At 43.5% G+C, this 26,076-nt stretch overlaps 1 long non-coding RNA gene and 1 pseudogene across 1 annotated transcript; both read left to right on the top strand.

The window, feature by feature from the left end:
• The first annotated feature begins 16,723 nt into the window (after nt 1–16,723).
• On the top strand, nt 16,724–17,782 carry 1700063O14Rik (RIKEN cDNA 1700063O14 gene). Its single transcript, NR_045383.1, has 3 exons — nt 16,724–16,747; nt 16,896–17,052; nt 17,472–17,782. It is a non-coding gene; the product is annotated as an RIKEN cDNA 1700063O14 gene (long non-coding RNA).
• Nucleotides 22,340–23,801, top strand: Gm7832 (predicted gene 7832; annotated as a pseudogene).

Raw genomic sequence — 26,076 nt, 5'->3', positions numbered from 1 at the left:
ACAGCAAAATATGGTATAGTCTAAGATTCCAGGGCCGAAGCTGGAGATAAAGATAGCCCACAACCCCCATTGCTATCCCCCTCCCCCATGTATCTCTAAAAGCAGACACTTGACGCAAAACCCACCAACTTCGCCCTAGTATTTCAAATGCTATTATTAAAGTAAGTGCACAGGCCAAGCCCTGGGCTTGGTCCCCAGCACCCATAAGCTGGCTGTGGTGGTACACATTTGTGGTCCTACCACCAGGGAGGTAGAGGTGAAGAGTAAAAAAATAAAATACTGACTGCCCTGAGAACATGGGCCCCGGCCCCCGGCCAGATGGCCTAATTCCCCGGAACTCTTGGGAAAAACAACCACAAAATGTTTCAATGTCCCAGGTGCCTTGAAGTAAATATCCGCCCCTAGACTTCCCCTATTTCCTCTCCGATCCTCCCCCTAGGTTCTGGTTTTTGCCTTTATAAGCCTGCTGGAAAATAGGGTTGGGGTCAGACTCCTCTACCTCTGTGGTGTATGGGTCTCGACCTCAGCATGCTGGTTTGTGTGCCATTAAAACATGATTAAAACACATGAGGATGTGTTTGCAGCAGGCTTGACTGTTGTGGCTTTCTGGGCTCATGATCCCTGAGACTTGAGTGAGGGTCTCCCATCGGAGGTCCTACAGAGGCAGGGAGGACAAAGGTTAAAGTTCCCTGTTAGCTGCAGAGGCAGCCTGGGCTTCGTGAGATCTTCTCCAGATAAGTAAGAAATAAACACACGGAGAAACACCGTGACTCCCAGGAGAGATGGTTTTTAAACAGCACGGTGTTTAGCAGTAGAAAAAGCTAGGTAATTCCAGCAGAATGCGGATTTATTACCAAGAAATACAGGCGGCCCCTAGCAAATGAAAAGAAGATGAACCTTCCACAAAAGACAAATGCGATTTAAAATGACACTAAAATACATCAGATTGGCAAAAACCCAAAGGCTGGACCACATGCTCTGCTGGCAAAGCTGGGAGAGAAATAGGAACGTCAGACGTTTCTGGAGATATGCAGAATGGTCAGCCTCTCAGAGGGTCATTTAGGAAGACTTAGCAAAACCATGAGTGAATTGGCCTCTGGCCTCATAATGCTGATTCTGGAAGTTTCTTCTGAAAACATACATTTTAAAAAATGATGTGTATGTTGCATTTTATAGTACAGAAATTGAAAATAAAACAAATAGATATCAATAAACACTTTCTAGAATAAATCATGGTGCAGCCCAATTGTAGAGATCTTTGCTGCTGGAAAACTCTGGGTGCCCAGGTGGATATTTTGTGTATTTAAGTGTAAAAATCCAAGGGGCAAAATAGCATACACATACACGCACACACACACACACACACACACACACTATATATATATATATAGATATATGCATATATCTATATATAGTTTGTTTAAAAACTAGGAATAATAAAAATATTGATTTCTAATCCAGCCATCCCAGAACTAGGAGTTTTTCAAAATCTGAAATCAGTTGTAATTTTTTTCCTGAGACTTATTGTATGTCATGGTGAATGCTGTTAATAACAATATTGTAAATTTGATAATTGTTAGGAGTATAATTTGAAGTATTTTACCACAAAATATTGAGGTTTTAAGTATTTGAGTTGCTGGATATATTAAGTAGCTTAATCGAGTTATTCTACATTGTATTAATGAATCAACCACTACCTTGTAGCCATAAATTTATAAAATTATGTAATTATTTACAATAAAACATTGATTCCCCCCCCCCCATATTTTATAAAAGGAAACGCTAGAGGGATACATAGACTTGTCAAAAATTAAACATCTTATACTCTATATATGGGAGTTTTACCTATATATACACCTGTGCATACATTCTATAGTCTATGTATGGGTGTTTTACCTGTGTGTACAACTGTGCCCCATATGTGTGATTCATGCTTAGGATGGTAGAAGAGGGCATCAGATGCATGGGAACTGGAGTTCCCATAGATGATTGTGGGCTACCATGAGGGTGCTGGAATTGAACCAAGGTCCTTACGGAAGGTAGCCAGTGCTCTTTACTATTGAGCCATCTCTTCTGGTTTGGGATACATAGCCATTAAGAGCGATTATCTAAAAGCTGCAAAGGACCATGGAGTAGAGGTAGAGCAATGTCTGCTTGTATACATTGCTGTGTTGTTTCGAACACCATGAATATATGTAGAACCTTAATTAAAGAGTTGTTACAATTTCTTAGAGAACCCAAAAGACAGCCTTGGAGCCTGTCACTGGGGAGCAGTAGACTAGGTCCCTAGTGAGCTTTTGTCAATGAACCAGCAACCCTCTGAGATGGACGACAGTGGTAGTCACAGTGACAACCGATTGGCAGAGGCAAAGATGCCATCTTTTCAACGGTGTTGTTTATATCCAGTGTCACTGGGTATAGCAACCATGGCCAATTCTGGTGTCTTTGCCCTGTCATGTAATCCATGTATTAGCCCAACGCACCAGTCCCCACGGCTGCTAGGGCTGCAAATGACATGGGCTGTAGTTCCCAGATTGGCTGTTTGTACTGCCAGGAATCATCACCTATTAGCTGAACTGTGTATCACAAATAGTATTCATTTTCCAAGTGGGCTTGCTTTTGAAAAAGTTTGGGAAGCATCAAACTAAGGAATAAAGCTGAAATGAAGGAGGGAAGAAAGGAAGGAAGGAGCCCCAGTTTGCTCCTGGTGAGGATAAAGACACAACCATAATTAAAACATTCAGATTTGTTAACTTAAAGGCGTTCATTTGTTCTGAGGTGCTTAGATTTACTGCTGTGGATGTTTTAAAGTAGAAGAGCTCTGCCAAAGCCTTTCCATGTCAGCGAGTACTAAGCTGAGGGCTCACTGGGTGACCCAAGGGGATCCTTGGCAAAGGCTGATGTCTACTTCTCTTAAGAGAGCATGCAGGAAACGTTTAGCTGGTGTGGGAGGAGAAATGCCGATGTAAGTAACCCAGAGTGGCCCGCTCCAGTTCCTCGAGACCTCTGATGCAGTTGATACAGGTCAGTTTCTTTGGTACAGGTGAAATGCAGATGGGTGGATATCTGATCTGGAGATTAAAAGCGAAACTCTCCAGCATGACCTGTGTTAGTGTGAGTTGTGTCTGGTCCTTGAGTGAGATGTGCTAACAATAACACATGCATCCATTTGATAATTTTGACTTTTATTTTCTCTTCTCTCTCCCATATAATGTCGAAGGAGAGGAAAAGAGTGGAGTTCAGAGTTTGTGACCTGACTCCAAACTAATTTCCATATTCTTGACAGGTCCTTTCTGACTTTGACTCATTTCTCCATCAGTACACCCATCCATCCACCCATCCACCCACTCACCTAGGCAGACACAACGTGTTTTATTCTTTCAACAAACATGGTTTCTAAGCATTGACACACTTTATTTTTTATTAGTTTCTATGCTAGGGAGTAATTGCAATGGGAGCTGAAGCTAAGTGTCTGTTTCCAGGACTCCTGTTGTCTCAGGGGAAGACACACATGAAAGGAAACTATCACAATGTGACAACTTAGTTAGTTGAGAATGGGACAGGAAATCTAAACTTTTAAAATATGTAATTTCTGGTTTGGCTTAAAACTCATAGTTTATTAATAGTAATTTAGTTGATAATTATTATTGGGGCTATGTACCAAGCATAAGTGAGTTCTCATATGAAATTGAAATCTAGAAGAAAAAAAGACAATAAATAATTATGAAACAAGCATAAAAGTGAAGACAATTCTACATGGTGATGATACCTTGCCAAAACAACAGAGGGGTCTGCTGGAGAGAAGAGATTTTAAGTTGGGTGGTCAGGGAAAATCAAGGAGATGATGCTGTCCCTTGAGTTTTTGATCTTAGCCATTCTGATAGGTATAAGATGGAACCTCAGAATTGTTTTGATTTTCATTTCTGTGATGACTAAGGACCTTGAACATTTCTTTTTTTTTTTTCCATTTTTTATTAGGTATTTAACTCATTTACATTTCCAATGCTATACCAAAAGTCCCCCATATCCACCCACCCCCACTCCCCTGCCCACCCACTCCCCCTTTTTGGCCCTGGTGTTCCCCTGTACTGGGGCATATAAAGTTTGCAAGTCCAATGGGCCTCTCTTTCCAGTGATGGCCGACTAGGCCATCTTTTGATATATATGCAGCTAGAGTCAGAACATTTCTTTAAGTGCTTCTCAGCCATTAGAGAGTCCTCTGTTAAGAATTCTCTCTTTAGCTCTATACCCTAGTTTTTGGTTTTTTGTTTTTGTTTTTTGTTTTTTTTTTTTTAATTGGGTCATTTGGTTTGCTGGTGTCTAACTTTCTTCCTCCTCCTCCTCCTCCTCCTCCTCCTCCTCCTCCTCCTCCTCCTCCTCCTCCTCCTCCTCCTCCTCCTCTTCTTCTTCTTCTTCTTCTTCTTCTTCTTCTTCTTCTTCTTCTTCTTCTTCTTTGGTTTTTCAAGACAGGGTTTCTCTGTATAGCCCTGGCTGTCCTGGAACTCACTCTGTAGACCAGGATGGCCTTGAACTCAGAAATCCACCTGCCTATGCCTCCCGAGTTTTTTTTTTGTTTTTTGTTTTTTTTTTTAAATATATTTTGGATATTATTCCTCTGTTAGATGTAGGGTTGGTAAAGATCTTTTCCCAATCTGTAGGCTGCCATTTTGTCCAATTGACAGTATCCTTAGCCTAGCAGAAGCTTTTTAATTTCCTGAGGTGCTATTTATTAATTGTTGATCTTAGTCTCTGATATTCTGTTGGTATTCTGTACAGGAATTTTTCTCCTGTGCTGACATGTTCAAGAAAGTTCCCCAATTTCTCTATCAGATTTAGTGTATCCCATTTTATGCTGAGGTCTTTGATCCACTTGGACTTAAGTTTGTGTACAGTGACAATTATGGATCTATTTGCATTCTTCTACATACAGACATGCAGTTAGACCAGCACCATTTTCTGAAGATGCTTTCTTTTTTCCATTATGTAGTTTTGGCTTCTTTGTCAAAAATCAAGTGTCCATAGGTGTGTGCATTTATTTCTGGGGTTTTGATTCTATTCCATTGATCAACCTGTCTGTTTTTATTTAAGTACAATGTAGTTTTTATTACTATTGTTCTGTAGTGCAGTGGGGTGGTGGTGGTGCATCTCTGGGACTAGATGGAGTCCTAGAATGGGGAAAGGTCCTGGGACTCTGTGGGGATGACCCTAACTGAGATTCCTAGTAGTGGGGAATATGGAGATTGAAGTAGACACCTCCTGTAGCTAGGAGGGACTTCTAGTGGAGGGAGAAGGACATCAACTCATCCACAAAATCTTAAACCCAAAATTTGTCCTGCCTACAAGATGTTAATTCCTATAAGGGAAAAAGATGGAGCAGAGCTTGAGAGAATGGCCAACCAATGACTGGTTCAACTTGAGACCCAGACCATGGGCAAAAGCCAATACGTGACACTATTAATGGCACTTTGCTATGCTTGCAGACAGAAGCCTAGCATAACTGTCTCCTGAGAGGCTTCATCCAGCATTGAATGGAAACAGATGCAGAGACCCACAGCCAACATTTGGCAGAGCTCAGAGCATCGTGTGGAAGAGTGGGGGTTAGGATGGAGCTGAATGGGTCAAGGACACCACAGAAGACCTACACCGTCAACTAACCTGGGCCCATGGGGGCTCACAGAGACTGAACCACTAACCAAAGAGCTTGCATGGACTGGATCTAGGCCCCTAGACATTAGTAGCAGATGTGCAGCCCGATCTTCATGTGGGTTCCCTAACAATCGGAGCAGGGGCTGTCTCTGATTCTGTTGCCTGCCATTGGATCTTCGTCCCCTAGCTGGACTGCCTGGTCAGGCCTCAGTGGGAGAGGATGTGCTTAATCCTGCAGCAACTTGAGGTCCCAGAGCTTGTTAGGAACCGTGGGGCCCTTCCTATTCTCAGAGGAGAAAGGAAAGGAGCAATGTGGGGCAGGGATTTGTGAAGGTGGGACTGGGAAGAGGGAAAGGGAGGGGGCTGCAATTGGAATGTAAAGTGAATAAATAAATAAAAATAAAAGCATCTATTGATTTCACTGAAATGAAGGAGAGAAAAACTTATTCCACAAGCAGTTATTTACATGTTAAGTATTACCTTATTTTACTATTGCCCATGAAGACTTTGCAGCTCCAACAGCGAGTTCAGGTATGTGTCAACGTTGAATTGTGTTGACTCTGTGAGCCACGGCATTGGCTCCCAGGCATGAGAATGTGTGTTTGATCCCTGGGGTCCACATGGTGGATGAATAGACTCCATAACGTCCTCTGACCACCATACACCCACTGTAGCATGTGTTCCCTGCCCCATCTAAATCAATGTAATAAGCCTAGGAAAATTGTTGAATTGAGTCATTTTTCTTCTTTTTCCAACTTTCAGTTGGGCAAAATCCATAAATGTGTGTTTTATTTTATATAGAAATTGAAATTTCTATATAAATTTAATTTAACTTATATATAAATAAAATTTCTATGTAAGATATATATATATACACACACATACATACATATGCATATGTAAAGGGTGAGAAAAAGCAGGGCAGGAAAGCTGTTTCCATTTAAAAACACCCTTCTCTGAAATTTGTTCTTAAAAGGTGGGATAAGTAACACAGCTATTTTTATTTCTGAGGGACAAAATTAACAACAACAACAACAAAAAAAACCAGCTTTGCCTTTTCACTTATCAAGTTTTTTAAAAGTTCAAGTAGACATTTTGTTGTAGGGAAGAGGCAGGGGCTTTGTGTCAGTCCTTGAGCCAGAGATGTCAGAGAGTGAAGCCTTGGATGCTGCACCTCCCACCCTAGGCCTCTTAAGGCTCCTGTCTCAGGGTTCCCAATGCTAAGCATTAATTAAGCATTAATAGTAGCTGCAGAGGTTTTGCAAAGCTGGGCTGTGCTAATTGGTCTTAGTGGAGCTTCTAAAGACTCCTGGTGATTTTACTGTGAGGTCAGGGTTGAAAACTATTTCCTCTGTCTTCAGGATCCCCCTTCCCCTTATTTGGGAATGTCAGCACTCCTCCTGCACCTTCTGCTTGTCTCCCCCTACGCCCATCTTATTGAAGCCTTACTGGTAGGGTACCATCTCTCTATTCCCCTGGCATCTTTCTTCCTTTAAGTGGATGCAAACAACATTATTATCACATTTCTGGAGTGTAGTTGATGTTGCTTGGAAAAATAATAAAATCACAGGAAAACATGTGGGTTCAAAATATAATTGACTTAATCAGGACACAACCTCAATGTGACTTGAATCCATAAGCTTTTGTACCAGCTGCTGGGAGATGACACAGACATGATTAAAATATTATTGGAAATTGGAAATAGTAAATATATCAAGCACGTATATATGTATATGTGTATATGTGTATATGTGTATATTCGTATATGTGTATATGTGTATATGTATATATTATATGTATATATATTCTACACACACACACACACACACACACACACACACACACACACACACTGTGACTAGATGCCCACAGAATCCTGAGCCTAAAATCTAGCATTTCTCTGAGTATATTTAATGTTGGATTCTGAACAGATTTCATTTCCAGCTGAGTTATGAGACTGTAGTGAGGTGCAGAGGTCCTGAACCCCTCAACAGGGGATGAAAAGGGGCATGTAGGTCTCCTTGGAAAAGACATCAATGACAACATGACACAGTAGAGTTTGTTAGAGACAGTGAAAGGTGCACTTACAGATAAACATGCAGCGCTGACATTGGAAACGTCTGTCCTTGGAATATGCTACAGAGAAAATGAAACGAAGGTGTGAGGCACAGACTGGGCAAACCCATTTACAAACATTAATCGGAAACACTGCTTGCACCTAGGAACATTCCAAGCTTTTAGAAAGGTAGAGCAAGAGGACAGATAAACCAACTAAAGTAGAAAAAATCTTTAACTAGATGCTTCACTAACTAAATACCTAGATGACCAGGAGCAGTGCATGGATGCTCAACTTCCTTCACAGAACTACGGAATGAAACTACTCTGTGCCATTGTGGTTACAATGTCATCATTACAATGGCCAGAAGTGTGAAGACTGTCCCTCTCACACTGGTAAGAGTGTGAAATCCCACCTACTGACTGTGAGCAGATGAAATAGTAGTCACCTTGGGAAAGTTTCCATTCCCTTAAAATGTTAAACACGTACACTGTCACCTCGCAAGTCAGTTCCTAGAAACTTATCTAGGAGAAGACAGGTTCTTCACTTGATCATGCAGGTCCATGGCAACTTTCTTTTAATGACCCTAAACTTCAGAGCACCCAAGTGATTATTAATAGATGAAAAGATAAATGTGTCATGATGTATATCATATCATGGCAAATTACTGATCAATTAAGAATAATTATCAGTATGCACAGTATGAATGAATTACAAGATAATTATACTGTATGAATGGGATAAGACACAAAAGGGCATGATTTGCTTGGTTCTGTCTAAATAGGATTTTTAGGAACCGCAAAGCATCCATCCAACTAGCAGTTGCCCAAGCACACGACAGCTAAGGAGCAGCATGAGAAACCTTTTGAGGGATGTGTAAGATGGAATAAACTGTTTTATTTTCCTATTCAGTTGCTCTGGTTGTGGCGCTTATCACAGAGGCAGAGGTCAAACTTGCCAGCCACTCCAGCCCACCTTTGTACATTCACTACAAACTAAGGGATTAGCCTATATAAGCTTATTGCAGCTACCAAAGCCAGGCAGTGCACACTGATCCACGACTGTCATCTATAGCATGGGACGCTTTCAGAGTTCACAAAATTTTAATTAATTAATTAGTGTATTTATTTTTTAGTTTGTACAGATGGTTGTGAGCCTTCATGTGGTTGTTGGGAATTGAATTTAGGAACTCTGCTCACTCTGGTCAGGCCCACTCTCTCTGGCCCAAAGATTTATTTATTATTATAAACAAGTATACTGTTGCTATCTTCAGACACACCAGAAGAGGGTGTCAGATATCATTATGGGTGGCTGTGAACCACCATGTAGTTGCTGGGAATTGAGCTCACGACCTTTGGAAGAGCACTCAGTGCTCTTAACTGCTGAGCCATCTCACCAGCCTCTCAATGTTTTAACAAGTCATCTATAGCAAAATGAGCCACTCCAGACTTGCTCACTGCATTCCCTATCTTCCTTGAACTTTCTTGTTCCCCTCCCCTCCCCTCCTCTCCCCTCCCTTCCCCTCCCCTCCCCTCCCCTCCTCTCCCCTCACAACTTTAGGTTATTATAATTGAATATCTGAAGCAATTAACTCAGGGAGAGAAAAAGATTGTCTTGGCTCTCAGTTCTGGAGGATCCAGTCTGAGAAAAGGAGGCCTCATTGCTTTTGTGTCTTTGGTGAGGAGACTATGGCAGGAGAAGATATAATCTGAAGGATGAACATAGAGGGAGAGGGGAGAGGGGAGAGGGGAGAGGGGAGAGGGGAGAGGGGAGAGGGGAGAGGGGAGAGGGGAGAGGGGAGAGGGGAGAGGGGAGAGGGGAGAGGGGAGGAGAGGGGAGAGGGGAGAGGGGAGAGGGGAGAGGGGAGAGGGGAGAGGGGAGAGGGGAGAGGGGAGAGGGGAGAGGGGAGAGGGGAGAGGGAGGGACTTACCTATGACCGTACCATTTCCCTTTGCAGATTCTCTTCATAGCCCAGTGACCTGAGCATATTCTGTGAGAGCCAGCCTGTCAGGGGTTCTACTAGTTCCACCAGAGCTACCTGGGGACAGAAAATAAAGCAGGCGTGTCATAGTTTCACGGACTGTTAAAGAAGAGGTTTTGTTGTGAGTGGTTTATGGTGTGTAAAGGTCTAATGAGTCTTGAGGATCTTGGGTAAGGGTCAGCTTGCCCTACATAATTTCTATTTTTTCCCTCCCCTTTCTCCCTCCTTCCTTCCCTCCCTTTTTCCTTCATTCCCTCCTGTCCTTTTTATAAAAGGTTTAGTTTATCATTTAAAATGTGTGCATGTGTATGTGTCTGTGCACATAGGTGCACGTGCCTGTGGAGTCAGAGGTGCTGGGGATCCGAGAGGCTGGAATTACACAGAGAGTTGTGAGGCACTGGGTGCTGGGGACTGAACTTTGGTTCTTTGTAAGAGCAGTAGCCACTCTTGACCATGGAGCCATCTCTCCAGCCCCTCTCCTTCTTTCTCTTACAGTGGTTATCAATATCTGAAGGTGCTTGTTCATGCATCCACTCACCCATCCAGCTGTTGTGGCTTCTGCCCTAATTCATGGGAACTCCATAGCAGCAGGATCGTTGGCCCAGCTCTCCTTTCTTACCTCTTACTGGAGCCCAAGGCAACATCAGGGACATGGTAGAATCCTAATATGTGTTTGTTGACCGAATGAACACATTTCTGGACCTGTGAAGCTGAGACTATGGATATAGTAGGAAGATGTCTGGGTCTAAATTCGTTAATTAATTAATTAGTTAATGTTGTCTTCAAAGCAGCATGTTTGTCTGCTGGATGGTCTCAAGCCAGGTATTGGGACTTATTTTATATTATTATCAAGTAGAAATCTCTGAACAGGACATAATCGGTTGGGGACACAGTCTGTCTACATGTATGAATTTCCTAGGACTGGGAACACAGGGCTCTCAGGAAGTCACCATGAAATATCAGCATTGCTGGCGACATTTCTCCTTTTATTTACTTGTTTGCTTTATTTCTTTATGAGTCTGAGAAGAGTTTTTGGAAATTCTTCTGCAATACTGTATTTTTTTTTCTCTTCTGCTACTTTGCTGCAAGGTGAAGCCACAGCCCTCCTGGCTGACCTTACAGCATTTTCTCCACTCTGGGGTACGGAGCTGTAGGAGATAATTTCCTAGGAGAAAATGACAGGATTGTGGGTCTACATCAGGCAGCAGGGGAAACCTTTTCCATTCCAAAAGGCCATTTCCCTGGGAGGGACTGTGGATGGCAAAGACAGGGGACCATTTTCATGATTTCAAAGGAGTTTCTAAAGGACAGGTCTGTTTGAACATTTCCAATAGGTCCTTCAGTGTTAAACAAGGCTCTATGTATTCACTGCCCACCTTTAGAGGTACCAAAGACAAGATCTACCTGATGACCACTTATGTCTGACCTTCACTCCATGAGCCTCCTTAAGAAACATGATCATTATCTTTGTTTTATGTGATACTTATCTTTACTTAACATTGCTCTGGGTTTGACTCTTTGAGTAAGGACTTAATCAATTCATTGTAAAATATTTGCAATTCATTTTGTAGCAGGATGAGGGGCTCACCCTTTTGTCCAGTTGCCTTAAATATGATAAACAGTGATTTCCCACCATCGCCAACCCTGTATGGACCATCTATAGAGGTTTCTGGAATCGAGATTGCAGAAAAATTGACAAACTACAGAGCTCCATGTGTGGTATTTTGAATGAAAATGGACCTCTGTAGTGTGGCACTATTAGGAGGTTTGGCCTTGTTGGGAGAAATGTGTCACTGGAAGTGGCCTTTGAGGTCTCAGATGCTCAAGCCAGGCTCCCCCCCCCCCACCTCTTCCTGCTGCTTTCAGATCCAGATGTAGAACTCTCAGCCCCTTCTCCAGCATTATGTCTGCCTGTGTGCTGCCACGCTTCCCAACCCAACTTGATGACAACGAACTAAATCTCTGAACTGTAAGGAAGCCCTCAATGAAATGTTCCTTTATAAGAGTTGCTGTGGTCGGTCATACTATCTCTTCTCAGCAATAGAAACTAAGATGCCATGGATGGAAAGGTTTATTTAGAGAAATTCAAAGTCTCCATGGTTACTTCTTGGGAGGGAGAAAGGAGAGCAAGAAGGAAGACAAAGCCTTGCCAGGTAGAAAGGAAACAAGTTGGGATGGAGGGGATTCTGACTGTAGACTGGAACAACCTGCAAGTTTAGGGTGGGTAGTGGGGCAGGAGTTTTGTGGGCTGGGAGAGCCAGCATGGGGGCTTTGATATGTGTTACAGGTATGTGTTAATAGAACTAGATGCTCCACGGAAACAGGAAAGAAGTGCCTCTCCCTGTCAACAGAAACCCATTTCACAGGTTTCTGAGGAGCACTGAGTGGAAGGTTTTATCTGTCTGCCAGCAATTCTTCTGTTTGCCCTGTAGAGGCTAGCCCAGGCTAACCCTAGACTGTCATTTTGGACATTGTCAATAGCGCTGCCATCTTAGAGGTTGAGGCATTGGAACCTAACATCTTCCAAGCAAGGAGGAGATTGGAATAAAACATTGCAACAGTTCAGGAAGTTGAACAATCCCATGTGCAGTTTTCAACGGGGGGTGGGTGGAGATGGGGAGTGGGTGAATGGTAGGACCTAAACTCAAATCAGGGCAAAAATGACAAGAGCAAAGCCGCATGAACAGTTCAGGAACAGCAAAAGTCAAGCCATGCCAGGAACAAAGCTCAGCCACTTGGACACTCTTCATAAAACTCACCACTCGGAGCCTGAAGAATATGGATGGCCAAGTGAACTCTCAAAGAACAATTCTACACCACAGATGTACTTTAAAAGCCCAAAGTTGACCTGGTAGCCAACAGCCTGCAGAGCAATGTGCCGAAGATACTACTGCCATATGTGTCTTACCCATGATTCTCCAACTTGGAGAAAGTCACTGTAGTGGTAGAAAACACAGGAGAATGTGAGACTCCTTCCAGAAATGGATGGAAGAGCAGGCCCAGGGCCAGATGGGCAAAGCAACAGCTTCATTTCAACAAGGAAAAAGCACTTCAACTCTTTGTTCAGGGGCCACGATCCCACCTCTCCCTGATCTCCCAGGTCCTCTGTGCCCTGGCATGATGCTGGCATCCCCATGGTGCTGATGATGGGGCTCTCCTCCTCCTGGGATGATGCCCATGGGACCTGCTCCTGAAATGAAGCCAGTCCAGAGCCAGACGGGCAAAGCAACAGCTTCATTTCAACAAGGAAATGAGGCCATCGTGGAAGGCCACATGCCCATGGTGCCTGAGTCCCCAATGATTGCAACCCCTGCTGCCCTCGGATGGTGCCCGCTTGGCCTAGCACAACTCAGCCAGACAGGTAAGAGCAGAAGGGCTCCTCATCAGTGTGTATTTCTTGTCCCATGTCACCGGGAGATCATGGTGCCGAACTTGAGCACATCTAAATGAAGCTCACTGAGAAGATAGACTTCTCTTAGCAGAGAGAATAGTTTTGGAGGGGGAAGTAGAATTAAAAAGTGCAGTTTTCTTCTTTCTCCTGTATTGTGAGATGTGAAAATAAAATAGTCAGCTATTTTATTTAACAGAATAAAAGGCCAAAGTCAAATTGATACTGTGCTGTGACAAGCAAGGCTTTTGGGGGGGGTGTTACCTGACCCAATTGGGAGTAATGGAAGCATGAAGTAAGTACAGACACACAACACAATTAACAATTAGAGAAAAGCTAGAATCAAGTGGGTTGTGCACTCTGATGGAGACGAACCGGCCTGGAAACTCAGAGCATTTATTACGTGCCTTTGAGCAAGGAGGAGGACTCATTACACACAGCTGAACGGGGAGGATGCACTTGCTACTGTGGGTAGGAGGTCCTGTAGGGGAGCAGCTGCTGTTATCCTGGAGGAGGACGTTATCTATGCTCTGCTCACACTGGTTTCAGCCAAAGGTCAGTGGTTCGCCAGCATTTCTACTTCGATCAGGGAAAGGCTTGGGTATCCCTCTGTGCTGATGTGGAAACTTTGCCATTCCCAGGGTCAGAGGCCTTGAAGTCTTGACTGGCTATGCTCATGTCAGCAACACACGCTTACTCAGGACTTCATCTGTTCCCCAGTCTTGAGGCTGCTGCTGAGCATGGGAGCAGGGCTCAAACTGTGTCCTGGAACAAATTCAGATTCCTGCACTAAAGAGAGAGAGAGAGAGGGAGGGGGAGGGAGGGAGGGAGGGAGGGAGAGAGAGAGAGAGAGAGAGAGAGAGAGAGAGAGAGAGAGAGAGAGAGAGGTGTCTTGGAACAAATTCAGATTCCTCTACTACAGAGAGAGAAGAGAGAGAGAGAGAGAGAGAAGGGGGTTGGGGGAGGGATGGAGTAGGAAAAAGGGAGGGGGGAGAAAGAGGTGGGGGAGAGATGGAGGAGAAGAAAGGGGAGGAGGGAGGAAGAGGTGGGGGAGGGATAGAGGAGAAGAAACAGGAGGCAGGAGGAAGGAGTAGGAGGAAGGAAGGAGGAGGAGGGAAATGGAGGACAGGAAAGAGAATAAGAATAATAAATTAACAAAAATATAGAGAGAACCAAAGAAAACACAATGTATCTCCTCAAGTCAACAGTTTTTCACTCCTGCAACAAGAAGCTGAATAAACAAAAAGAGCTTTGGACCAGTATCTCTTTGGGCCTCGTTTGGATTCTCTTATATACCTCAGCATTGGTTCCATACACTATATATATATATATATATATATATATATATATATATAAATCCTAAGTGAGTCGTTATAGGGCTATAGGAACAACCACCTTGAAAGTAACCTTGCTAAATGAGCAAGGTATCGTTACTATTATCTCACCAATTAATAATTAACAAAGACAGATGATGTCACCCTCCATTCGCCATCCTAGCCAGGACTACAACACAAAGCGATTTATATCACAACCAGAGCAGAACAAGCCATGCCTTGTGGATTCTAGGTCATGTCAAAGGGTGGTTCTCTTGCTAAGATTACACACAAGCAGTCATGGGAGTCAACTTAGTACTCTAAGGTGGCCTTAAACGTTTTTAGAAAGTAAACAGTGTCGGATACTCTGTGTGGGGAACTTAATAACAGAAGTTACATTTTCCCCCAACTCCCTTCCTTCACCTGCCCAGTCTCATTTTACAGTCTCTTTCCTCTAAATAGAAGCTGATCACTATCTCTCAAAGTCATTGTTCTGGGTTCTGGTGGAAGCACCCATGAGTAGAACATGGTGCCTGTGTTTGAGCATCCTGTGTGCTCTGGGCAGCATGGTAGAGGTAGAGATGCTGGCTCTAGTACATCACTTGTTTCACTGTGGTGAGTTACTAAGGCTGAATCAGGGCCAGGGCATGACATGTCATCTTACCTCTGCCTACATCATTCTTGTCACCAGCATTTGGGATGGAACTAAGGAGGAGCAGCTATTTTAGAAGAGACAATGATACCCACCCAGTTCTATGCAGCGCTGGGGATTAAACGCAGGGCTTTGTGTATGCTTGGAAAAGTACACATATTAACCAAGCCCATGCCTAGACCCACTACCAGCATTTAGAATAGGATAGACCTGGGTTGCTATCTCAGTTCTACCACTAACTAGTTATTTAATACTGGCTGTGGGTAAGTTATTTAATCTCTCTTGACTACCAGTTAGACTGGTTGTAAAGTAGAGCTAAATAATGATACCCTGGAGGTGACGGTGAAGAGCATATATGATTATGTAACATAGATGCTCAGAATAGCAGGTGATTCTCAGAGCACTGGTTCACGGAAGAAGTAACGTCAAGGACTGCTTTCTGTTATGGATACTTAGAAGGTTGACTTGAGGGCAGAGGTCATGCTTTCTGCTTACATGTCTGTGAACTTCTCCACAGTTAATCTCCCCATAAATGCTTGATGAGTGGGCTTCATGCATAAAATTGGTAGCGGTGGGAAAATGAAAAAAGTTAATGTACAAATATAGATCACGATTCTAAAAATGTGTCAAGAGAGTGGGGAACACACTGGGAACAAGGGATTGATGGGGAATATAAAACAAATATCTACAAACCATCAAGGCTCCGGTAAAGCAGCTGGTCTTGGCATTTGGAGTGAATTTGCTTTGTGCTGGATATCTCTGGCCTGAGTAGCTGTCAGAGTATCTGGGTGAAGAAGGTAGTTTTCCATAAACATCACATACTGTCATGTCACTGGCTTGTTTTCTCTTCTCCAAAGCAGAATATTTTAATGTTTTGGCGGGGGTGGGAGAGGAAGAGAACAGACCTCCTGTTATAATGAATTTATAATAGATTATGATGAGTTATGCAAATCTGATAATAATCACAGAGCTCCGGGTTTGCGATTTCCAGTGCTAATTAGTCTTGAGTGGTTTAGCCGTGCCAGAGTTCACGTGATCACAGACACCTCTGCAGTTTCATGGTTTGCCACTTTGTCATTTTACCTCTGGGGAATAAACACGTATTAAAGGCACGGCTAGCGATGTGAAAAAGTTCATAGCTTAAGAGCTTGTACTTGAACTTCACTTAGGGAGGGAACCGTCTTTGATCAGGAAAATCTGTTAGATGAATCACCTGGGGTAAGGTGAGCGCCTGAAAGACAAGGACGACAGGGACTGCAGAGATAAAGGATGTGGAACATTTCAGGAGCATTTCCGGTGAGAAGAGGAAGTGGCAATCGGAGAAAGAGGAGACAGGATGGGTGAGGACGCACGGGGTTACACGGTGGGAGGTAGAGGCAGGACCCAACGTTGGAGAAACCGTTCACGGTCCTTGGGAAACAAAACTGCTTAAATTTAAACTTAAGTCGCTTCTAAGTATCTCTGAAATCTAAAAAAGAAATCTCTGACTGGAATTTCTGGGCAGGCTGGGGCTGCTCTGAGGTTGAAGTCCCAAGAGGAATGTTATGAGTGTGACAGGCTTTCCTTGACCAAACTCGATTGGGCTCCTCTGGGATTTTCAATTAGGCTCTGTCTGTGGGATTTTAGTGCCTGGGAGTCTGATTTAACTGCTGCGGTCCTCCGTATCCGATTGAAGACAGTCCACCACTCAGTTTAACCAGACCTACTATGTGTAAGTATTGTTCTCACAAGCGTTTGTGCGCTGACCCCAGTACCCTGCCGCTTGCCTATACTGTTTACTTGCGCCTGCTGATATTGTCTTTGAATACAATTTGGCTTTACCTCTCCCCAACTAATCAGCCCTGGGTTTCCTTAATCAGCAGGTCAGAGCCAGCTGGAGCCTCAGTAGAGAGTGTAGAAGCCTCCGACACCCCACGTCTCAGAAACCTACGAAAGACTGGAGATTTGTCGCACATCTGGAAAGATTAGTTTTAATCTAGATAGTAAAAGAAGGAATCGAAAAGGCATGCTAGGAGTGTGAGTTCAAATCTGGGTTACTGTCCATGTTATTAACACCACCTTGGGCAAATTCCACAGACCATAAGCCTGGCGGGAAAATGAAAGCAATCATAATAACAGCTACTTTACCCGAGGTGCAGGGTTAGGTTAGAGGAGAGTAAAGCATCTCTGTCTGTCTGTCTGTCTGTCTGTCTGTCTGTCTGTCTGTCTGTCTCTGTCCCTGTCTCTCTCTCTCTCTGCATTTTCTTGTCTAACCCCCTCTCCCTTTCCTCTTTCTTTCCCTCCCTCCCCCCCTCCCTCCCTCCCTCCCTCCCTCTTTCCTCTTCCTTATCCCAGTTTCCACCCTCCCACCTCAGGCATTTCTGCAAGGTTGGATGCTATATTGAAAAAAAAAAGTCTATTTCTATTTCATTTCTGGCCATAATTATTTTCTTCAGTTCAGCCAGTAAACCACGCCAGGGACTGTACTCTTCAAAGCAGTGATGGGGCATGATCAGGATGTGTCTCTGCGCACGAAGACTCTTCTTGTCTTCTTAGGATGGCGAGAAGTATTCTTCCTCAGGCTAGCAGGATTATCTTCCCCCACCGTAACTCACTAGCACATGGTTCCTAAGGTTTTGACATTAACTTTGGCGGTTTGGAAATGTGCCTGGATCATTATACTGAAGGCTCCTCTTATTTATGTAACCTTTCAGAGTTCACAGAGGGCTACACACAGCACCTCATGAATAAAGGCATCATTATCTCCATTTTGTAAATGAGAGCCCACGGCTCAGAAAGGTTAGTCGACTATTTACATTGCCAGATGCACGATGGTTATGACTCAGAACTCAGCTTTTTGACGTCTCTTCCATTCATTTTTGGGAAGAGGAAGGGATGGTCTCCAGATTCTAAGGTTATCCGTAAACTCCTGTCTGGGGACAGAAGAGTAGGGGAAGATAGCCTGGACTTCGTTTCTCTAGCAAAGGAGTGAATTCTATTTAGGAGCAGTTCATCTGCCCAAATTGAATGTAGTGGTCCACCTCTGATTTTCTATATTTTCTTTGCTCAGATCCTTTTGAAATTTGTGATTTATGTTTGTCAATCAGCTTATAGAACCCTGCTCCTGAAAAAAAACATCTAGCCAGGTCCCCACTATGGACTGAAGGGCACCGTTCCCTCCAACTTCCAAGCTCCTTTCCTCATAGCTCAGAATATCCCTCTTGCCTGGCAGATATGTTAAAAGGTCACATCTGAGGGTCATTTGTGTGATTATGAGGTGACAAAGCTGTGATTTATAACACCTTGAAGGACAATGTGTTGGAAGAGGGTCTGGCTCTTGGTTTAAAGAGGAAAGGCAGAAAGGGTGGGGATTATGTCATTAGTGGGAGGCCAGATTGCTGGGTAAAAAACTTACTGGGCTTGGAGCTTTAAAAAACACTGGTGGAGTTTAGAAGCCATGGCTAGGATGAGCCTCTGTAAAAACGTCTAAGATCAGGGTGAATAAGCTATAGCAAGGAGCCTGATTTCTTGGTAGTTTTGTTTGTAAGACGTTTTGCCCTGGTGATTTGGGAAGGCTAAGAGAACACTAGACACATTCGTCAGGTGTCATCTTCACTCACTGGACAATCTGGCTTCTTAGAGTCTTAAAGATCATGTAGGGCACATGTGTGTATACGTGTGTGTATATGTGTGTTTATACACCTGCATACATGTGCTTACATGCAAGTAGGAGTCTGGACCCCAGGCTCATGTGCACATTCCCCTATGGTAATTGGGAAGGGTGACAGAAGTCTGGTCAAGGATTAAGTTCAGGAAAGGTAACACGTACCCCAAAGTACTTAGCTTCTACAGAGGCAGGACATTTAAAAATCCATGTATAAAGACTTATCCACAAGTTTGTTTAGTATCATCTAGGATTTCTGTCCTCAGGAGTGTGTGCTCATGTGTGGAGAATGTGAAACCAGACACTAATGTGCGGGTCTTCCTTCATGTTGCCATAATTGTTGTTCTGCAAGCGGAAGGAACATTCTCTAACACGGATATTGGAAGTCCGCTTGAATGAGCCTGCTCTCTTTTTCCATCTGATGGAAGGGGAGGCCAGGAGGGTGACCCAGAGACGTGCTGTCCTGACACGTCTCATTTCAGCCTGGCATAATGCATCAAAGACTCACAGAGGAAACTGTATCTGTCCCCGTGCCCCTGAATATGTGCTAATGATCACAAAGCGTCTGGAACTGGGACACAATGGCAACACCTGGCAGTGCTAATTAACCACGTCAAGATTTGAAGTAGGTTTTCTCAAGGCTTTCAATCCGGGCACTCACGGTTGCCAAGGGTCTCCCACAGCAATTAGGAGGAAGAAAACCATCCAGCAACCTCCATCACAGTCACTAATTGATATTTATTGGGAGCCTCAATATCTTGCTTTGCTTTCCAAGAGGAAACAAATCTGGAATTACGTGATCATCGGTGAAATACTTGTGAGTTCAGTGGCAAGTCAGAGGAGGGAATACATGGATATGGATTACTGACGCTGTCCTGAGAATCTCTATGCAGACAATTTACTTCTCCATGAAGAAATTGTAGCTAAGGTCACATCAACCCCCTCATCACTGGAATGTCAGCGATAACCTTTCTCTTCACTTTCTATAACTGAATTCAATTCAATTCAACTCTATTCAATGTGAATTGTTTTGAATCAACTTTATTACATACAGATTAAAAAAAAACACAGAGCTAGGCTTTTGTGGAGGAGTTATAAATTAGTTAAATAAGATGATTTTGTTTTAAAAAATACATACTAGCTAAGATATCATGGTTCTTACTTTTACTTCTGCAATCTCAAGCAATCTTTTTTTTTAATTTAATTTATTTTTTTTCTCATTCACTTTACATCCTGCTCACTGCCCCGCTCCTGGTCATTCCCTCCCACAATCCTTCCCCCTCCCTGTCCCCCTCTCCTCTGAGCTGATGCCCACTCCCTCGGGTATTACACACACACACACACACACACACACACACACACACACACACACCCGCCACACCCTGGTACTTCAAGTCACCTTGAGGCTAGGCACTTTCTCTCCCACTGAGGCCAGACAAGGCAGCCCAGGTGGTAGAACATCCCACACACAGGCAAGAGCTTTTGGGCTAGCCCCCATTTCAGTTGCTTGGGACCCACCTGAAGACCAAGCTGTACATCTGTTACACATGAGTGGGGAGGCCTAGGTCCAGCCCGTGTATGTTTTTTGGTTGGTTGGTTGGCTGCTGGAGAGCCCCAAGGGTCCAGGTTAGTTGACTCTGCTGGTCTTCCTGTGGAGTTCTTATGCCCTTCAGGACCCACAAACCTTCCTTCTATTGTCCCATAAGAATCTTCAAGCTCCATCTACTGTCTGACCAAGCAATCTTGGACAAGCTACTCTATTTTCCCAAGGTTAACATTTTGACTGTCAAATAAGTGTAACTGAAGCCATAATTGGGGGATTATGCGATTTCCCCCCACTATTTTCCTTCATAGGAGTGAAAACATTTTTTGCTAGAGATCTGGTACCCAGCTTTCTTCACCTCATGGTCTGTCTGTGTGGCTTATGTCTCTTCAGGAGCAATCAAGAAAACCTGGAGCAGAGAGGAGTACTGAGCCAGAACAAGGTTGTATGAGAAATAGGCTTCTGAGTGTTTATTAGGCAGAGCCCCTACACTCAGCAGTGTGTATGGGAAAGTCACAAAAAACAGACATGTTAGCCATCTGAACTGTGGCAGATGTGAACCTGCATGGGTAGACGCCGAAGGACCTAGATGAAGGCTGAGCCAAATGAAGGGAAAATCAAGGGCAAACAGATGCGAAGCAATGGAGGACTTTGGCTTCCACCAACGATGGAGTAACGTGAAGTAGATTTCCTCTTTACCTCGGATAACCAGTCACACCACAGAAAAGGAAAACAGTGTGTAAGACCCTGGACACGAGACAACCAAGGACAACGACCCTGAATAATAGGGAACTCAGCAGCCGAGACCCAAGCACCGTAGCTTCTTTTGAGGGTTTCCAGGCCAGAGCCCAGGGAGAATTGTGAGACTACAGAGAAAGCATTTGTATTTCTTTACACTAGGGCATCCTGAATAAATATGACTGAACCTTGGATCCAACCTGGGGGGGAAAATCTTAGACACTAATTTATAACTCAATGGATGACGGAAACTCCAGAGGGATTTACCTAACTCCAGAGATATGTGTTTATATCTTCAGAGGGGAGGAGTCCTGGATCTTGAAGGCATCTCGGAGTTGTAAAATTCGAGACACTGGGATTATCTTTTCTCTGGGGAGATTTATTTACATTCCAGGAGGTTACGCTAAGGCATTTCCAAGGGGGTTCTCTCAGAAATAGGAAAAAGAAGGAACCGCCTTTGTCTTTTGCACACAAGCAGAGAATGGCTTTTTGTGTCCTTTACCTACTGGTGAGCCTGTTGCTCACAGAAAACAGTTTTTCACATCTGCTTCTCATCATGTCACTCTGGGGACATTGGGGAATGTTGTCACGATGCTATTCTGACTGTTGATCATGCTGCAAGTATAAGAATCTGTCTGATCCAAATATTTCTGAGAGCATTAAGGGCAAAGCTAATAATGACAGAACATCAATAGTGTAACGGAGGGACCTGGACAGAATTTGATGGGCTCGCTAAGTCAAGGAACTGGTACCAAGAGCTCGGGGGACCATGTTGGAGTTTGTAGGGCTAAGTGACAAAGAGTAAGAGCTCCCTGGGGGACAGCCATGGCGACCAGTGGGAGCATCTCGCCTGAGAACTTAGACTTCTGATGGTCATTGTATTTGTGCAAGGAACTACCTTAAAGTGAAACATAACTAAAATGATTTAAAAGCACAGTCCTAGGCTCTCATGTGGGTCCAGGAATGCTATTAATTTCTAAAATCCAGACTAAAAGATTCTTACTTTGCAAAGCATAAAGTAAATACTTAGAAAGTTTTCCCAAGGGGTGGATAATAATTTGGCCAGTTACTAATAGAGACCTGCCCAGCAAATAATAAATGTGATTCCTAGTAAGATATAACTCCTTCCAAGTGACAAAACTTCACCCCAAAGCATAGATCAGAAATAAGAGGAGAAAGAGTTTCCCACCACCCAGCAAGCAAATGCTGGCAATCCTTATCATTAAAACAAAGCTTACTAGGTATAGAAGGAATTGGGAAACACGAGCCATAATGAGGAAAATAACCAAAGCTAACTCAGAACCAGAGTAGATATTTTATTAGAAGGCAAATAAAATTTCACAATTTTATTCCATATTTTTTTAAAAGTTAAAGAACAGGCAGCACAACTTCCAGATAGCGGAGTGGCCTCAGCTGCGAGCCGAGCGGTGGCGGCAGTGCCCCTCAGGACACCCGCAGATCACCTTTTCCCCGCGACTTCATCAGGGCTGAGTGCTGTGTACCGGTATGCCCACGGCTGATGTGTATCCCTCCACTGTATGCTGACCTCGGCAATGTTGCCAGAGACATTCTTCAACAAAGGATTTGGCTTTGGGTTGGTGAAGCTGGATGTGAAGACGAGGTCATGCAGCAGTGTGGAATTTTCAACGTCTGGCTCATCTAATACAGACACTGGTAAAGTTAGCGGGACCTTGGAGACCAAGTACAAATGGTGTGAGTATGGTCTGACTTTCACAGAGAAATGGAACACGGATAACAGTCTGAGGACAGAGATTGCAATTCAAGACCAGATTTGTCAAGGTTTGAAACTGACTTCTGACACCACCTTTTCACCGAACACAGGAAAGAAAAGTGGTAAAATCAAGTCTGCTTACAAGAGGGAGTGTATAAACCTTGGCTGTGATGTTGACTTTGATTTTGCTGGACCTGCCATCCATGGATCAGCTGTCTTTGGTTACGAGGGCTGGCTTGCTGGGTACCAAATGACTTTGTCAGTGCCAAGTCAAAGCTGACAAGGAGTAACTTTGCAGTCGGCTACAGGACTGGGGACTTCCAGCTACACACAAATGTAAATAATGGGACAGAATTTGGAGGATCAATTTATCAGATAGTATGTGAAGATTTTGACACTTCAGTAAACCTTGTTTGGACATCAGGTACCAACTGCACTCGTTTTGGCATTGCAGCTAAATACCGGTTGGATCCTACTGCCTCTATCTCTGCAAAGGTCAACAACTCTAGTTTAATTGGAGTGGGCTATACTCAGACTCTGAGGCCTGGTGTGAAGCTTACACTATCTGCTCTGGTAGACGGGAAGAGCTTTAATGCTGGAGGCCACAAACTTGGGCTTGCCTTGGAATTGGAGGCTTAATCCAGTTAAAAGAAACCTCTGGGAACGAATACCAGAAGATTTGGCCTTAATATATTTCCATGAGACCAGCAGGCTCCCCCTCCCCACCCCTCCCAGAAGGTGATCATGAAAGGATGATTAAGCAAGAGTTGTATTTTAAATATTTAGACAGTCATTGTTGGCTGGTTCCTAGTTGGATGATTATCTAGTTATCAGTGCTGCCGTGGTGTGGCCTCCTATACATTATTTAAATGTACTTAACTGTTAACCGTGCTACCCACCAATGATGAAATAGACATTTATGAAAACCGTGCCATGGTGTGCATGTTTGTTTTATGTTCCTTTTAACTCTGACTATTGTACTGAATGAGATGGATCAGTGGCTGTTTTAAGATAAGGTAAAAGATTTTTTTTTGTTATATTCACCAATCATTAGAATTACTTTGGTAACCCCAAACATGACAAATTATGAATAAAACAAGTGTACATAAAAAAGTTAAAGAACAAAGCAAGATATTAAAAAAATCTTATATTGAACTTTTAGGGATGAAAGTATGTAACATATAGAGCTAATGGTGGATTATATATTAGAGAAAAAGATATTTAAGTTGGACGATACAGCAGTAGAAATGATCCTAATGAAATTAGAAAAGTATTTTAAGTGAGAAGAACATTGAAGAGCTGCAGGGAAGTGCAACTGACTGATATGGATGATGCTGGCATCTCAGAGAAGAGGGCATGATGGGTTAACAGGGGAGGGAAATACACTAGAAGCAATCATGGCTGAAATCATCCCAATGTAATGAAGTTGTAAATAAAATCTAAGCACAGGACACATGAAGGGAGTGTCGTCAAGGCACACCGCAATCAAAGTGCTTGAAACCAATGGTAAATGGTAAATCCTCAATGCTACCTCCAAAAGGACACAGGACATACAGAAGAACCAATGTGTCCCGGAGAGTGGCAGTAGATAGACACTGTGCACTCTGTGTGTGTGTGTGTGTGTGTGTGTGTGTGTGTGTGAGAGCGCTAGTGAGGGAACTTGTATGAGATTCCTAAGGAATCCTAAGTTATCAATGTCATAAGCACTTAAGGCATGAAGGGATTTAAGTGGACAGGCAAAGGCTGATAAAATGACATAAATGACAAAGGAAGGAAGATTTGTTTTGGCTGACGGTTTCAGAGCCTTAATCTGCAGACCTCAGCTCTGTTAATTATGATTCATGGTGAATACTACAGCAATAAGGGCTTGTGGAAGGAGCGGATGAGTTAGCAGAAAGCAAAGAACTAAGAAGGAGCTGGGAACAAACTACAGTCTTCAACAGAGTGCTCCTTGTGACCTACTGACCCACTTCCTCTAGTCAGATCCCATCTCCTCAAGTCTCCATGAACTCCAAAGCAAGACCAGCAGTTGTGGAACAAACCATTACTGACTGCACATGGGAGGCATTTCACATCCACACTGTGACATCCTGGCCTTGATCCCATGGCTCATGGCTGCTTCATAAAGCAAAATGTGTTTCACTTTTTTTCTTAAGTCTTCATCATCTAAAATATTTCCAACATTATTCAAAAGACAAAGTTGAAAGTCTGTCCTGAAAACTCGAGTCAAGTTTTACCTGTGAATCCAGAATAACACACACAGTTGCACAAATTAAGTATTCCAATACTGAAAGAAAGGAACAGGGGAAACAAGAATAGAATGGATCAAAGCAAGACCAGAACCCATCAGCAGTAAGTGCTAACTCCTATAGTTCCATCTCTAATGTCTAGGGCACGGAGTCTTGAGACATGAGCTCCAGCAGACTCACTAATGCTCCTATGCCCACAGTCTTGCTATTTGTAACTCACACAGCTCTACTCGTGGTTTGTACTCGTTCCTTGAAGCTTTCCTTAAAAGATATTCCATGTCCTCAGCATCTCCAGCATCCTGTGATGTCAGCCCACAGCTCCATGCGTTTCCTCTTAGAGATGCCTGCACTGGTCCTTGCCCTGTCACACACACACTGCCCAGACTCAGAGGCTTTCTTTTGAAATCTGTGTGGAGCTTCGATGAGTCTGTCACCTGTGAGGTGAGCTTCATGCACACCATGCCAAGCTCTGACATGCTACCTGAATGACTAAACCCAGTGAAATACTCACCTAGATGATCATGTAGGCACAGAGTACCCCAGAACTCACTCCTCCTCCTCTTCTTCTTTTTCTTCTTCTCCTCCCCTTCCTCTTCTTCTCCTTTTTCCTCTTTCTTCTTCTTAGTCTTCTTTCTTCTTTCTCCTCCTCCTCTTCCTCCTCCTCCTTCTTCTCCTTTTTCTTCTTTCTTCTTTCTTCTTCTTTCTCCTCCTCCTCCTCCTCCTCCTTCTTAAATACAAGGTAACATTTATTGAACTTTTTTTTGGTCTTTTTTTGATATTTTCTTTATTTTCATTTCAAATGTTATCCCCTTTCCTGGTTTCCTCTCTGAAAAACCCCTACCCCCACCCCTGCTCATCAACCCACCCACTCCTGCTTCCTGGCCCTGGCATTCCCCTACACTGGGGCATTGAGCCTTCACAGGACCAAGGGCCTCTTTTCCCATTGATGACAGGCAAGGCCATCCTCTGATTCATATGCAGCTGGAGCCCTATTTGAATTCTTATATAAACCAAACATCTGAGTTAATATGGGGAGCAAGTTAGCTCCCTGTATAAAAGGGAGCACATCCTTATGTATGTCTGCAGACACCTAGCCATGTAACTATGAATATGTGAATCTTATTATTAATTTTCT

Source organism: Mus musculus, chromosome 5, assembly GCF_000001635.26.
Source record: "Mus musculus strain C57BL/6J chromosome 5, GRCm38.p6 C57BL/6J".
Classification (NCBI taxonomy): domain Eukaryota; kingdom Metazoa; phylum Chordata; class Mammalia; order Rodentia; family Muridae; genus Mus; species Mus musculus.
The sequence above is the reverse complement of the archived record's forward strand: the minus strand, read 5'-3'. Positions and strand labels throughout refer to the sequence as shown.